General features: G+C 39.0%; 1 protein-coding gene across 2 annotated transcripts in view; it reads left to right on the top strand.

The window, feature by feature from the left end:
• Positions 1-15,200, top strand: part of LOC125833069 (uncharacterized) — a 1,066,246-nt gene that overhangs the window by 231,978 nt on the left and 819,068 nt on the right. The gene's annotated exons all lie outside the window — the stretch shown is intronic.

The following is a 15,200-nucleotide window of genomic DNA, read 5'->3' as shown; positions in this document are numbered from 1 at the left end:
TTTACAGCCCGGTTGATTCTTGCATTATTGCATTACTTTTAGTTGGCCAAGCTTCATAAAAGCACGTTTTAAACTTTGGTTGAAAGGTATTTTAAGTCTATTATTTCTCTTTTGGAATGATCCTAAAGGCCTAAGCTTGTTATGGCCGGTGTATTATAATTATCTACCTTGTTGCCTTATCATATTGAGTTGGCTACCCCTTATGATATAATGTCTATCGGCGACACTCTACTCCGTATTTAGTTGCCAAGTAAAACATGTTATGATTATGTTTTGATTAATTATTATTACTTGTTATTGTTGTGATATTTTATCGTCGTTGCCGCCTATGAGCAAGTTTTGGCCTAAACAAACATTGGCACTCCAGGGTTCTTGAGAATACAAATTGATTCTTATATCGAGCCTACATGTCAAGTAGAACAAGCCTACGGGCTGGGTAGACCAAGCCTACAGGCTGGGTAAACCATGCTTACGAGCTGGGTAGGCTGTACCTACGGGGAAACATATATGTATTGAACCACAGAGCATCAATTACATTGATTCATGGCACATGTAAGTTCTAACACTTCATATCAAATAATCATTGGGATTAAGGTAATGGGGCTAATATGGGTATTTAGCGATTGTTTGTGCTCATTAGGAACAATATGGATTGTGTGTTTTTTGTACCTGTCTGGCTTATGGGTCCAGGTCAAGTTATTGCTTGTTATGTGCTTATATTTCTTTTTATAGGGAGATAACGTATTGTATTTCTATTTCACCCTTGTCATTTTGTTCAGTACTTCTACTTCAGTTTCAGCTTTCACCTTACCTTGCATGCTTGGTACAAAATTTTGTACTGATTCCCCTAGCGCCCTCACGCTCCTGAGCGACGACCAGAGTGACATACCGAGTAGCACAGCTGCCTATCCAACATATTGGTTGGCTCTTTTCTTTCAGGGTTTACAGAGTCCCAGAGGTTTTCTTGTTTTTTTTTTATATAGATTTTGGGTAGGACTGGGCCATGTCCCATCCAAGTGTTATATTTGTACAAGCTTGCAGACTAGTGTGTTGGGTTTTATAGCCACGTTATTGACCATATTGGCCTTTCCTTCTAGTTGGTTGATGTTTGATAGCTTCTTTACATATTGTTTAGATACATATCTGTTTTTAATTTCTGTATAGAGACATGGTGGCTTTTATGGACCACATAGTGTTTATGCTTTCCTAGGTACCATGGTGGCCTCGACGGCCCAAACAGGCCTTTGTGCTAGTTGGCTATTGCTTTATATAATCTGTTGGTAGTAATTGTTTTCATTGTAGAGTTGTTTACAAGGGCCTTACCAGACGAGGTCATTTTTTTAAGCCGAGATATACTTGTTTGTTTCCTTGGCTTTTTGTGGCTACCATGTACCATTAGCAAGTGGTTCAATAGGGTCGATTGAGACCTAAGTTTTTGGCATCAGATGCCAGTTGCACCACTCGAGTTTGAGGTGTGACAATTGTAAGTCTTAACAATCAATTTATAAGATTATGAAGTAACAAACTTACAATTACCGACAAATTTCGTAAAAAACTTAGTAGAAACTTCTTTTATTCGCACTTTCAATCCCAAGAACAAAAGTGCAGATATTATGAGGTTTTTGGACTTTTTTGCATTCAATCTCGACTTATCGGGCAATAGCGACTGACCGCCCGCTATCTCTCTTGCACACGCTCGCTATAGCGTATCGCACAAAGTACTCCATCTTGAAAATCCATGAAAAGTGCCTTTTCACAACATACCTTCTTCCATGACATCCCAAACTATCCTCTTCTCACCATCATCAATTATGGGAGTTCTACTCACCTGAATTCAATTTCGTGAAGCCCTATGAGTTCCTTAATGTCTTGGTTATAATAAAATATTAACCCAAGCTTAGGCATTACAACCCCACTCATTCCTAGATGGCACTAGACCTCACATAGCCCAGATTAAGTTACTATCCAGAAAGTTTTCTTGCCCAAATTATTTTTCTATTGGTCTAGTCATAACGACCGGAACGGATCATTACAATAATATACTCTTTACATTAAAATCTAAGTAGTATAATTTAGAAATACTTTTATCTTTAAAACCCCCAACTCAAATAGTATTAATTTCAAGTTCCATAGTAGATTATAAAGCTTTCTCACTACGCTTTCTATGAGATTCAACTCCAACCTTATTGGGTTACTATATTTTGACAAAAACTACTTTATTCTCATATGAGGGTGTAATTTGGGTGACATCAATATTCTCTCTCCTTCTCCCTCTCGAACTATAACTTTTTTTTGTATTTTGCTATGCATGCTTGTATCAATATAATTATATATTCTCTCTTTTTAGCCCTTTTTCTTTCTTCTTTTCGATATATTTCCATGTGAAATTGAATACAAGTGATACAAAAATGAATGAATACAAGTGATACAAGAACTTCGAATACAAGTGATACAAGATTGAATGAATACAAGTGAAACAAGAGGGGGTGAATATTACAAATAAAATGATTCAAGTGATATAAGAGTGAAAGAGATGGAAATATTAAATACAACCTAAATGCATATATTAATACAACAAATGCATTCGCCTAACAACTTAAAAATATAGAAATACAAAGAGAGGTGGGTGAAAGAGGGGATTCGACCAAAATGAACCTATGAATACCTCAAATACAGTCACCTAACACCTCAAAAATATAAAAATACAAATAAAGAGGGGCAAGAGATGATATACTCTAAAAGAACGCATAACAATACAGAAAATACAATTACATGAAACCACCAAAACTTTTAAAATATAGAGAGACATAAAAATACATAATATAGAGAGAGGGAGAGAGAAAAAACAACCTAAATTCTCATACAACGAGAAAATAGTGTAAATACAAAATACAGAGATAGGTAAAAATACAAAATAAAAAAGGAAGAAAGGTGAAAAAAAACAAAGAGGGAGAAAGGGAGAGAGGTGAAAATACAATATACAAAGAGAGAGCAATATATGAATATTTAAAAGGGAAAAGGGTCTGATATACCTCTCAACTTTATCATTTAGAATTGATATAACTCTCGTCACAAAAGTGGTTCACATATACCCCTACAGTTAGTGGCTCACAATTGGCTCACTTATATGAGCCATTTGTGTAACAGAGGGGTATTTATGAGCCACTTTCATAACGAGGGGTATATTAACACTAAATGACAAAAGTAGAGGGGTATATCAGAACGTTTTCCCTATTTAAAATACAAAGAGGAAGAGAGAGATGTGAAAATTTAAAATACAAAGTGGAAGAGAGATGTGAAAATTAAAAATACAAAAGGGGGGAGAGAGAAATATGAATATACAAAATACAAAGAGAGAGAAAGAGATGTTTAAATGTAGAGAATAACAGAAGAAAAGTATAATCAGGAAACCTTCTTCTAGCCCAAGATCGTTAAGTAAGATCGGAAGACTCAACTAAAGAAGAGGAAGCTAGAAGGGAGAAAGAGTACTTTTAAATAAACAAACTTTGTTATAGAAGAAGACTATTTGATTTGAGTTGTTCTTGGATTGATTACAAATGCCTAATGTCACCCTATTTATACTTATATAGGGATGCTTCTAGAAATTATTCTAAATATATCTACAAGAAATATCTTGATATCTTTATCTTCTAACTATGTAACAAGAATCCATATGTTTCTATATGTTACTATAAATATCTAATTATCTAGAACATCTAGATTTTTCTTAAGTATAAATATCAAAGATATTTACTCTACAAAATTCTAGAAAATTCTGCTAAATATCTAAGATATTTTTTGTACCTCCAAAAAATAATCTTTGTTTTTCACTCCCCCTTACAGTGAATTTTTGAAAAGTATCCTACACATGTCGTGGAAGAACTCATACGAAGTTTTGCTCCATGTCTTGGTGAAGATCTCAACAACATCTTCCGAAGTCCTCTTGGTTCTTCAAATGATGAAGATTATTCATTAGTAATTGATCCATGGGAATTATCTCCTTGTTGAGTTCTCAGGCTCCCTCTTTTTCTTAGCTTCCCAACAATTGTACTATCCGGACAAACATCTGCGATGGACGAATTTGGCACTCTAGGGTTAAAGATTCTGGAACCCATTCCTTCTAACGCATCTCCATAAACCAAGGAAATTTATTAGGATCCGTCGCTTCATTTGAGTTGGTGATGAAGTGATCATCAATTTCCTGCGAAGCCTCGTCACTAGCAAAAGATCCACCACCGCATTCTCTTTTCAGCTCTATAATAAATTGTTTGTTGTCTTCAGAGCTTCTAATAATTATGTCGACTGTCTCTCCACCTGAAATTTAGCCTTCAAGGTCAGCTTCCTTATCCATTTGATATTTATCATCTCTATTTTCTTCCAATACTTGATCTAAGCCAATGAATGACCTCGATATGGCTAACGATTGATCATAGACTTCAACTTCCCATATATCTTCCTCAATACATTCCCCATAAAGGTCACCATTGACATATATAGCTCCAGACACTGCTTGTTCAAAATTTATTTCCTTTATTTCTTTGATAGAAGCTATCATATCACCAGTATGAACGTTTTAATAGTTTCTTGATTCATATTGATGACATCAATATTTTATTTCTCCACGTGATCGACTGCAGTATATACTAAATCCTCGATTTAGTCTTTTTCAAAGTTGATGGAAACCATGGCATCTAATGCTTGAGCCTCAGCTACTTAACATTTTCTCTACTTTTCTTCTTCTTCGGCAACCTTTTAAGCCATATTACACTCCTTGGCACGACAATATATTTTTATGTGTCCTATTTTACCACATTGATAGCATCTGAGAGGGTTATTACCGTAATAGTCAGGTAACTCTTCCTTTTCTCTAGGCGAGCTTGAACCACTTGAGGATCAAGAGTACGACATACCTCCTACTTTTCCTTTGAAGTTCCTCTTCTCATTTATAAAAGCATTTCCTTCTCCATCTTTGATGAATACTATCACGGCTCGAGGCTACCCCTAGACGTAACACGCGACCTAAGTTCACGAGTAACCCAAGATAACCCTGAGTCTGGCAAATATTAAGCATACCAAAATTGACTAAGTAAAACATGTACTATGCAGAAGCTAAAAGTAGTGGATATCTGAAATAGGGAAAACCCAACTAGTTTGAATATATAAGTATAATAATAAGAGTTTAGTGATGACTAAAACAACACTTAACAACTCGAGTTGAATCTACTACTATGTCTGAAAATCCTCTACTGAGTTGAGTTGCTAGGACATGCCCTAAGGTAACTCTAACAAAACTAAAAATTGGAAAAAAAACACTAAAATAGAAAGCATGTATATTGTCCTCGAAGTATGAGGACTCACCACTGAAGATGCTGAAGTCAAATTGAGAATCAATCTAAGCATGATATGGATGATGAGTGCCTGAACCTACATTATCAAATGATGTAGCGCAAAGTATGTGTCAATACTTTGAATGTATTGAGCATGCAAGATATAGATATGCTAAGTTGAACAAAGTATATAAGCTTAAAATTTCATAACTGAGCAATGATATAATCTGAATAAGGATATATATATATATATGCACACAGAAGTATAACTAAAAGATAAACTGAATGCAATGACCAAGTACTAATCATGAAGATAACATATTGAACTGTATACTGAAGTAACTGTTGAAAACCTGGTCAATTCAATAAGAGTCTGACAATGGGAGCTACTATTAATCGACGAAAACCACGCAATCTAAACATGGAGTCCGATGTATACGCCCCATCGAGAAGATCCAATATACCTTGTCATAGGTATAGAGGCATGGTTGTGGCATGATCACTAAAATTGACAACATAGGGGACTTATAAACCTACACGGGCACGTAGTTCTGGGACTTTGAGAGTACGTTGAACCCTAGTCCAACTCGGTGCTAAGTCTACTCCCCCTCTAAATATTCATGAAGCTTAAATGCACTAAATATGAATAGCTCAAAAATTGACATGCTATCTGAGAATGCAACATTTATATACTTGAGAATATGGCATTTGAAATCTGAAGCATGAACTTCTGTCTGACTGGCCTAGCAAGTATAATTCATGAAGTAGGATAAATTTACACAAGCTAGAGTTCTAAGTTCTATGGAAGGAATTATACTAAATTATGAAGAAACAAATTATTTAGATCAATGGAACCATAATCACAATAAATCTAGAAACCCTAGGTTTGAACAGTTTAAGAGTATCTAAAGAACTAACTGAATTCTAGGGACCTAACAGGTGAAAGGAACCGACTAGTGAAATCCCATATACCTGGTGCCAATATCTATAGAGAAGTCCTTTGGATTTTGTGGCTGAACTTTGAAGAACACTATTGTTTGTTCTTAAAAGAAACTCGCGCCTCTTTCTTTTCTTTTCGTTCTAACTTGGATATTTTTTGGAGAATGAGGGTTATGGGTATGTCTAACTAGATTATTAGGCTTAGACTGGGTAAAACGACGTAGTTTAGGCATAAAATGATGTATTTTAAGTGCCTAAATCATAAGGGAAAAGACAAAAACGACTCTGACTTAGAGATGATGAAGTGTCACTGACGGGCTGTCGTTTGAACCACTACCCGCTAACTAGGTAGTGGTTTGTGCTCTGCTCGACAGGGCTTCACTAAAATGAGCATAATTTTTTACTCCGGGCTTGGATTTTAGAAACCTCGGTGGCGTTGGAAAGAGGATTCAATTATCTTTAATGTGATAGGTGATGGCCACCTAATGCATTTTGTGCTAAATGATATGACCATTTAAAGTTGACCCAAAAGACATTTTCCTCTAAATAGATGATAACCCTCACATACGGTCAATACCTACGGTCCAACCACGGACTGTACTTGTCGGCCGTGGGTGGGATCAGATACCCCTAAGTTTGGAACCCAACGACGGGACCCCACCTACGATATGTGGTCTAACACACGGTTCGTTAGTGTCTTCCATTGGTTCTGACACCATATCTTAAAAAGCTGCATTTTTTCATCTTCTCGAATCTGAGGTGTTACAATATCTCTTCCATGGGAATATTCATCCTCAAATGAAGTCTAAACAAGCTAAGTATGGAGGGAAGAAATTGTAATCCCTACCACTAAGTACTAGAAACTAATATCCAACTGAGCCTAGTTCCATGAACATGCAATTATGCTGAAATGCAAGAATAACTGAGGGAACAAGATAAAGAGACTTAGTTACTCAAGAATAAACTGAGAGGTTGGAGAGGAACTAGTACCTCAAGCTAAAACAGAATCAGAAGGAAAGAGGTGAGGATACTTGGCGGCCATCATGGGTGCTTCCGCTTCCCAAGTGGCTCCCTCTACGGACTGACTCCTCTATAAACCTTCACAGAAGAGTTCCTTATTTCTCAACCTACGAACATGGCGGTCAAGAATCTCAACATGCACCTCTTCATAAGTGAGACTTTTCTTCACAACAACACTCTCTAATGGTACTATCGATGTCAGATCACCCACACACTTCTTCAACAAGGAAATGTGAAAGACTGGATGAACTATTGCTAGTTCTGCTGACAACTCTAACTCATAAGCCATATTACCAACCATTTTCAGGATTTTGTAAGGACCTACATATCTAGGATTGAGCTTCCCTTTCTTGCTAAATCTCATCACCCCTTTCATAGGTGACACCTTCAGAAAACCAATCATCAATTTCAAACTCTAAGTCCCTTCTGCTCACATTTTCATATGACTTCTAACAACTCTAGGTTGTCTTTAGTCTATCTCTAATGAGCTGAACTTTCTCCATAGCCTCATGAATCGAATCTGGCCCAATCAAGTCTGCTTCACCTACTTCAAACCAACCAATCGGGGACTTGCATCTATGCCCATATAGTGCCTCATGCGGGACCATCTGAATACTAGAATGTAAGCTATTATTATAGGCGAACTCTATGAGAGGTAGGTGATCATCACAACTACCCTTGGAATTGATCAAGCAAGCTTTCAACATGTCTTCTAAGGTCTTAATGCTATGCTCTGTCTGACCATCTGTTTGTGGAAGAAATGTTGTACTGAGATTTACCTGAGTACCAAGAACTTTCTGAAACAATTTTAAAAAATGAGAGGTAAATTAAGGACCTCTATCTAAGATGATAGACAAGGGAAGCCCATGCAACCTGACTATCTCATTGATGTAGAGTTTGGCGTAGTCCTCCATTGAATCTGTACTCTTGACAAACAAGAAGTGAGTGGACTTCGTGACTTTGTCCATTATCACTCAAATGGAGTCATGTTGTCTGCAAGCCCACTTCCACGTAGGAATGTTAATCTCTTGAGTCATACCTCCTGGTTTCTGATGTTCTACCTTAACCTATTGACAGTTAGGGCACTTAGCCACAAAGTCTGCTATGTCCCACTTCATGTTGTTCCACCAAAAGACTTCCCGTAGATCACAGTAAATCTTAGTGGCACCTGGATGAATGGAATACCTGGAGTTATGACCTTCTGTAAGGATCTGCTACCTCAAATCACCAACATTAGGAACACATGAGCGACCCTGGTAACTAAGCACACCATCTCACCCTTGGGAGAAAACCTCAACTTTCTGCTGATGAACTGCACCTTTCAACTGAAGTAATATAGGATCACTGTCCTGTTTTTTCCTTAACCTCCACTACCAATGAAGATTTTGATCCATTCTGAACTATCACACCACCATCTAATGTGTCTATAAGCCAAGCTCTTAAGCAAGCAAGTCTGTGAACATCTTTGGCTAACTCTTTCTTTTCTTCCTCAACATGTGCTACACTACCCATAGACAGTTTGCTAAGAACATCAACCACTACATTGGCCTTACTCGGATGGTAAAGCACATTCATGCCATAGTGTTTGAAGAATTCAAGCCATCTCCTTTGAGGAAGATTCAACTATTTCTGGGTGAAAACTTACTTGAGGCTCTTATGATCTGTAAACACATCAACATAAACACCATACAAATAGTGTCTCCAAATTTTTAGGGTGAATACTATGGCTGGAAGTTTGAGGTCATGAGTCGGGTAATTCTTCTCGTGGACCTTACACTATCTAGAAGCATAAGATTTGACCTTACTTCACTGCATCAACACACAACCTAGGCCGACCTGGGAGGCATCACAGTAAATCACATAATCGACATAACCATCTGAACTATCTGGTAGAGTCAAGACAGGAGTTGTAGCCAACCTAGTCTTCAGTTCTGAGAAGCTTTTCTCACACTCATGTGTCCACTGAAATTTGACCTTCTTTTGAGTCAATTTTGTCAATGGGGAAGCTATGGATAAAAACCCTTCAACAAACCTCCTAATAACCGGTCAAACCCAAGAAACTTCTGATATCTGTTAGAGAGGTAGGTCTAGGCTAGTACTGTACTGCCTCAATATTCTATGAATCCACTCGAATTCCTTCACTTTGATACCAAGTTTGTCACACCTTGAGGCTACCTCCATACGTAACACGGGACCTAGGATCACGAGTGACCCCAAGCTAATCATGAGTCTATCATATATCAAGCCTACTAAAATTAACTATGTAAAACATGTACTATGCAGAAGTTAAAAATAGTAGATATCTAAAATAGGGATAACCCAACTAATCTGAATAAATAAGATATAATAATAAGAGTTTAGTGATGACTGAAACAACACTTAACAGCTCGAGCTGAATCTACTACTATGTCAGAAAAATCTCTACTGAATTGAGCTACTGGGACATGCCCCCAACTAACTCTAACAAAACTAAAAACTAGAAATAAAGACTAAAATAGAAAGCATGTCTATTGTCCTCGAAGTATGAAGACTCACCACTGAAGCTACTGAAGTCGAATAAATAATTGATCGAAGCGTGATTTGATGCTGAGTGCTTGAACCTAGTTCATGAAGCGATGTAGCACAAAGTATGTGTCAGTACTTGGAATGTACGGAGCATGTAGGATATAGATATGCTAAGTTGAAAAAAGTATATAAGCTGAACAATGCATAATTGAGCAATGATATAATCTGAACAAGGATATAGATATTGATTGAAGTATAACTGAGATATAAACTGAATGTAATGACCAAGTACTAATCCTGTAGATAACTGATACGCTCAAATTACACCGCATTAAAGAAGCATAAGCGATCATTATCAAGTAAAGAACCCAACTTATAGGTTGGGGTCGAACCCACGAGGAAAATGGTCTAGACTTCACTTTAACCAACAATTATATTCGTTTAGTCAAATTACTTCCAGAAACAAGTAATTAAAGGGGGGGATTTGTGAAACAAATAGTAAGAATTCAGTAAACAAAAGTCAATTTTGGTTGTTATCAAGATGAGAGAATTAACTAGGGTATATGTGTTCCCCACAAACTCATAACGCAGAAATCCTATTAATATCAATCCTTTCCTAGCGTACTACATGCAAAGTGATAAGCTAGGTATCTCTAAATCCTTGGTCCGGAATCTAGAGAATTTTACCCCGCACCTTGGTTTAGCTACGTGTGTATAATTTACTAACCCTTACCTTTACCTCATATTAGACATCAAATCGATGTTTTGCTTAGTTATTACTTCGCACCAATCGACATTGGACAATTAGATAGTATCACATTAAATCTATGTTGATAATTCTTTTCTTGTTGATTACCTCCTTGGTCCGGCAAGTAGCAGCAAGGTGAGTTCTAACGTTGCGTACCGTTAAAAAGACTTTTAAACGAAAGAATTATCAATGCATGCAAAACACTATTCAAGAATTGCTTATTTACTATTCATACTTTGTAAATCTCTCATGATTCCCACAACCCTAGTTGTGGAGTTTAGTTACCCATAATCATATGAACACAATTCATTGTTTTAGATGAAAGAATTATGAACTTATGTAAGAAGAATAATAAACCCAGAAATTCAACTTGAATTGCTACACATAAATCTTCAAAAACGAACTCAGGAAATTAAGAATTGCTAAAGTTACAAGTTAATATCCCCACGTCAAGAACTAGAGTAAAAGTAATAAAATCTAACCCCCAAAAACGAGGTTTACATACCCTATTTATAGAAAACAAATCCTAAAATAAAAGGGAAACAAAATAAGGAAATAAAATTGCAGGACGGGTCTCCATTCCACGAGGCTGACCAATGGTCCGTAAGTCGAATGGCGGTCCGTAGGTCTCTTTCGTGGCTCCATACTTAGCCAATTTGAAATCTTCAAAAATCCACCTTCTCAGTCAGCTTCCACGAACCAACAACACAGTCCGTCAGTGAGATGACGGACCGTCAGTCACCTCTGTTGCTCTGTACTTAGATTATTTCAACTCAGGTACTGGAACCACTCCTCTGATCACTTCTACGGAGCTGCAGGACAGACTGTAAGTCATTCGACGGTTTGTTAGTCCCCACCGTGGTTCCACACTTGGTCAGATTTCCATGAGCTTCAATCTTGTCATGCATGGTCGTCCCACGACCATTATCTACGAGGCGTCACTCATCCTACGGTCCGTAGGTGCCTCCATAGGTGGCTCTTTTCAGCACTTGCCTCAGCTACATTTTCATCTTTTCACACCTGAGTTTATTTCCTGAAAGTACAGCAAAAAACAGATAAACTAACACAAAAGGTCCCTAGACATTCAATAGTACTGAAAACTCACGGTACATCAACACCCTCAACTTAAAATCGTTGTTTGTCCTCAAGCAACACATTATGACTCTAAACGACACTTGTACAGAAGCAAACAATTTCAGCCCAAGCAATCACATGGCTCTTCATCCCGACTTTTACTTTGAGTGCGACTTTGTTCTCTTAGACTCAACAAGCTAACTTGTGCGGATCAAAACATGACACAGATCGACCAACCAACACACAACATACACTATTTTACTATCACCAAGGTACCAATTTTTTGACAATGTAACTAATGCCCTTACTTCAAACGAAATCCCTCTTTTCACACAATAAATATGAATTTTAGTACAAGGATTCATTCAGCACTCACACTCAGAAGGAACTTCAAGTACAGTTAATGCTCAATACCATAGGCTTGCCCTTATTTTCACTGCTTTGACTCTCCAAACTAGATTCTAGGATCACTATAGGACTTTCTTGGCTTGTAACGTAGGCTCAGTGTCAGGTGTGGTACATTTGGGTACTTCTTAGTGACTTTCTGCCCTCCTTGACATTACACTAGGCTTTCAACCTCATTTCCCCTTATTTTTGACATCCTACCATTTTACCTTCTTTCCCTTGATTTTCTTCAACCATGGATGTGACTTTAGACTTTGTAGCTCTTTATTTTTCACTTTCATCTTCTTCTTTTTTTCTTTTTTATTTCTTTTTTTTTAGCTTTCAACAAGTCGCATCCCTTTATTTTTCTCTCTTTTTCAACATCAAACTCTTTTCATACCCAATGTTCTTTTGGTTTCCTCTTTCATAGCCACCCTCAACTTATGGATTTTCCATTAGTTGAGGTGCACAATACCCGATGTCGAATCAGGGCCAAGATTGATGTTACTTTTTACATTAGCCATTCTCAACTTAGGCTTTTGGCCTAAGTCGAGGTGCACATGTCCAAGGAGGGACTGGGGCCAACATAGTAGATTATGGGAAGGTGAGTTAGGGGTTTAGAAATAAATGGTCTAATTTAGGCTCAAAGTATTTGGATAAAAGGGAGCATTTATTTCATTTGGATCAAAGTATTTGGATCAATTTGTGGACTTATAAGAACAAGGGCCTATGATCACTTCCTAGACTCTAGAGTAAATTGTCTTAGCAAGACTAATCGGGCAAGTTCTAGATTAGCACAAAACTGTTTGAACAATCAACTATTCTCACACAATCTTGGAACATAGTTTAATCATCAGATTATCAGATTACCCAATTCAAGTTTTAGGTTAAGTCATGCCATTAAGTTGGTTCATTATCATGTCATACTCAGAGCCGACACATTCAACTTATCTGGCCTACAAATTTTGGCACCTATCACAAAATTTTGGACGAGTATCATTTTCATACGCCATCATGCTTCAATTTAAGCTTCTACACATACGATCCTAACACATGTCGGTTCAACAGAAATTAAACAGTCTTTTGGGGGGAAAGAACACGGGCAAGAAAACCCCAAGAGAAGATTATGAGTTGGGTTCACCCTATCACTCACAATCCATTTACCCCACCCCAAAAAAAAAAGTGCACTTGTCCCCAATGCACACAAAAAATAGTAAAAGGTAATGGATATAGGTGAAGCAAACCTGTGGCGCATAGCGCTGACGAACCATCAACAAGCGGGTGGGTCTGGTTTCCCAGAGCCCGCTAAATCAACACTCGGGTCACCCTCAGTAGTGCCCGCATCAACAAGGACAGCACCATCAGTAGTGATATCTGTCACTCCAACTGCACCCTCAGTGGTGCTCACATCAATCCTTATGAGCACAAAACTGGACGCCCCAACAATCATCTCACGGGTCCTCTGTTGCCTCACCTGCTCATCTAATATGGAGGTTGTCCATGCCTTCTTCTCCTGCCTGCACTGCCTTTTGCTAGCCTTTTCCTCCTCCATGAGCTCAGTTTTGTGACTATATCGGTGCCTCTTACCACAGGCACGTGCAGGGTCGAGCTTCTCCTCCGCATCGTCTCCACTGAATAGTGCACCCAATATGGTATCATCGCCTAATCTTGAGGGTGCAGACCGTGGCTCAATAGCTGGTGTGGCCAGGATGGCATCAGCATCGGCCCGGAGACTAGCTAGCTCGGTCTGAAAAGAGGATATATCAGTAGTAGGAGTTGGCCTCTTTAGAAATCTCAACTTGAAGGCATCTAGCCGCTTATGAACTGCTTGGACCTTTTGGTCCATTTTCGCCTCCATCCTATTTTCTACTCTCTCTTCGGACTTAGCAATCAACTTCCGCATCCAGGGCTTCATATGGTGCAGCAAGGTGGCCATCTGACCCGCCAACTTCTGGACTTGAGCCAATGGTATCATAGTCGTTCCGGAGAGTGGGGTGGCTCGAGATGAGCTTATGGTCTGGCTGGCCGTCTGAGAAGAGGAAGTTGGGTGCTCATCAGGCGGAGCTATAGTGGGTTTCCATCTCCCTGCATTGCCCCACAATGTGTATTAGTTCCTCGCCCATAGGTATATCGACTCGAGACCCTCTGCGTGGTGCTGCCAAATTCGCGTCATCCTGAATCAACCCAATGTCAAGGGTCCCAATCGCATGCACCAATTTATCACAGTGCCAAATAGGCACTCATGCATCCTTGCAAAGCTGAAAGTTCATACAGGGGAAAGGGTAGGTGGTGGTGGTCTTGAAAGCCTTCTCATGCAATTCTCCCAGTAGCAGGTAGGGGAAATTTATATCCAATCCGGCAACCAGTGCAGCCACCATGACCGGTCTATCCCAAGTGACTATATTATCGGCCATTATTGGTGGCAATCTATTTCGGACCAATAGCCAAAAGAACTTGGCTGCCAAAGTGAGGGTGGCCTTTCGAATACCCAACCGGGGCACAACAACCCATTCCGCTCTCTCTCCATCAAAAGCCAGATGCCGAGCAAGCCATTATATAATCGCCTCATTTTGATCAGCAATTTGGCCGAAGGCTCTTGTCCGCACAATCTTCCACCGATAGTCAAATTCAGCGGTGGAGTCCGCCCATGTGTGGTGAGAGTTAGGACCATAAAGAAACCGGTTGATGGTGGTGTGGGATAAGTTCACCGTGACACCTCAGACTATGGTGGATGTGAGGGGGTCTTGTGTTGCGGGCTTGGCGTTCTTGTGAATTTGCCCTCGGAGAGTGGCAGCATAGGAAGCGTAAAACTCCCGCACAATCTCCTCGCTATAAGTACCTAGATCACGAGCCATCCACTTGCACTTATGCCTTTGGAAAAGCTGGTGGATCTCTGGCATAGTGTGAAGGCTCCCAGTGAGAACTCTATGCTCCTCCGTAATTATACGGGCCATCTTTTCCTTGGCATTTTTCATCCTGACGTCACGGTAAATCTGCCATTGCCCCTCGATGCACCACCTGTTCGGCTCTCCGTCTACAAAATCTGGTTGGTCATTTTGAGGGATGTGAATCCTGTCAGAGCTAGATGTCTCATCAGACGAGGCAGCCGCTTCATGTGCACTTGAACCTGTGTTGGACCCGGACCTAGACCGGGCAACAGAGTTGGACGCATAATCGGACCGGAACCTAGTTGGTGACCCGAT

This window comes from Solanum verrucosum, unplaced genomic scaffold (genome assembly GCF_900185275.1).
Source record: "Solanum verrucosum unplaced genomic scaffold, falcon-dt-bn FXZP01000041.1, whole genome shotgun sequence".
In the NCBI taxonomy this organism is placed as follows: domain Eukaryota; kingdom Viridiplantae; phylum Streptophyta; class Magnoliopsida; order Solanales; family Solanaceae; genus Solanum; species Solanum verrucosum.
The sequence above is the reverse complement of the archived record's forward strand: the minus strand, read 5'-3'. Positions and strand labels throughout refer to the sequence as shown.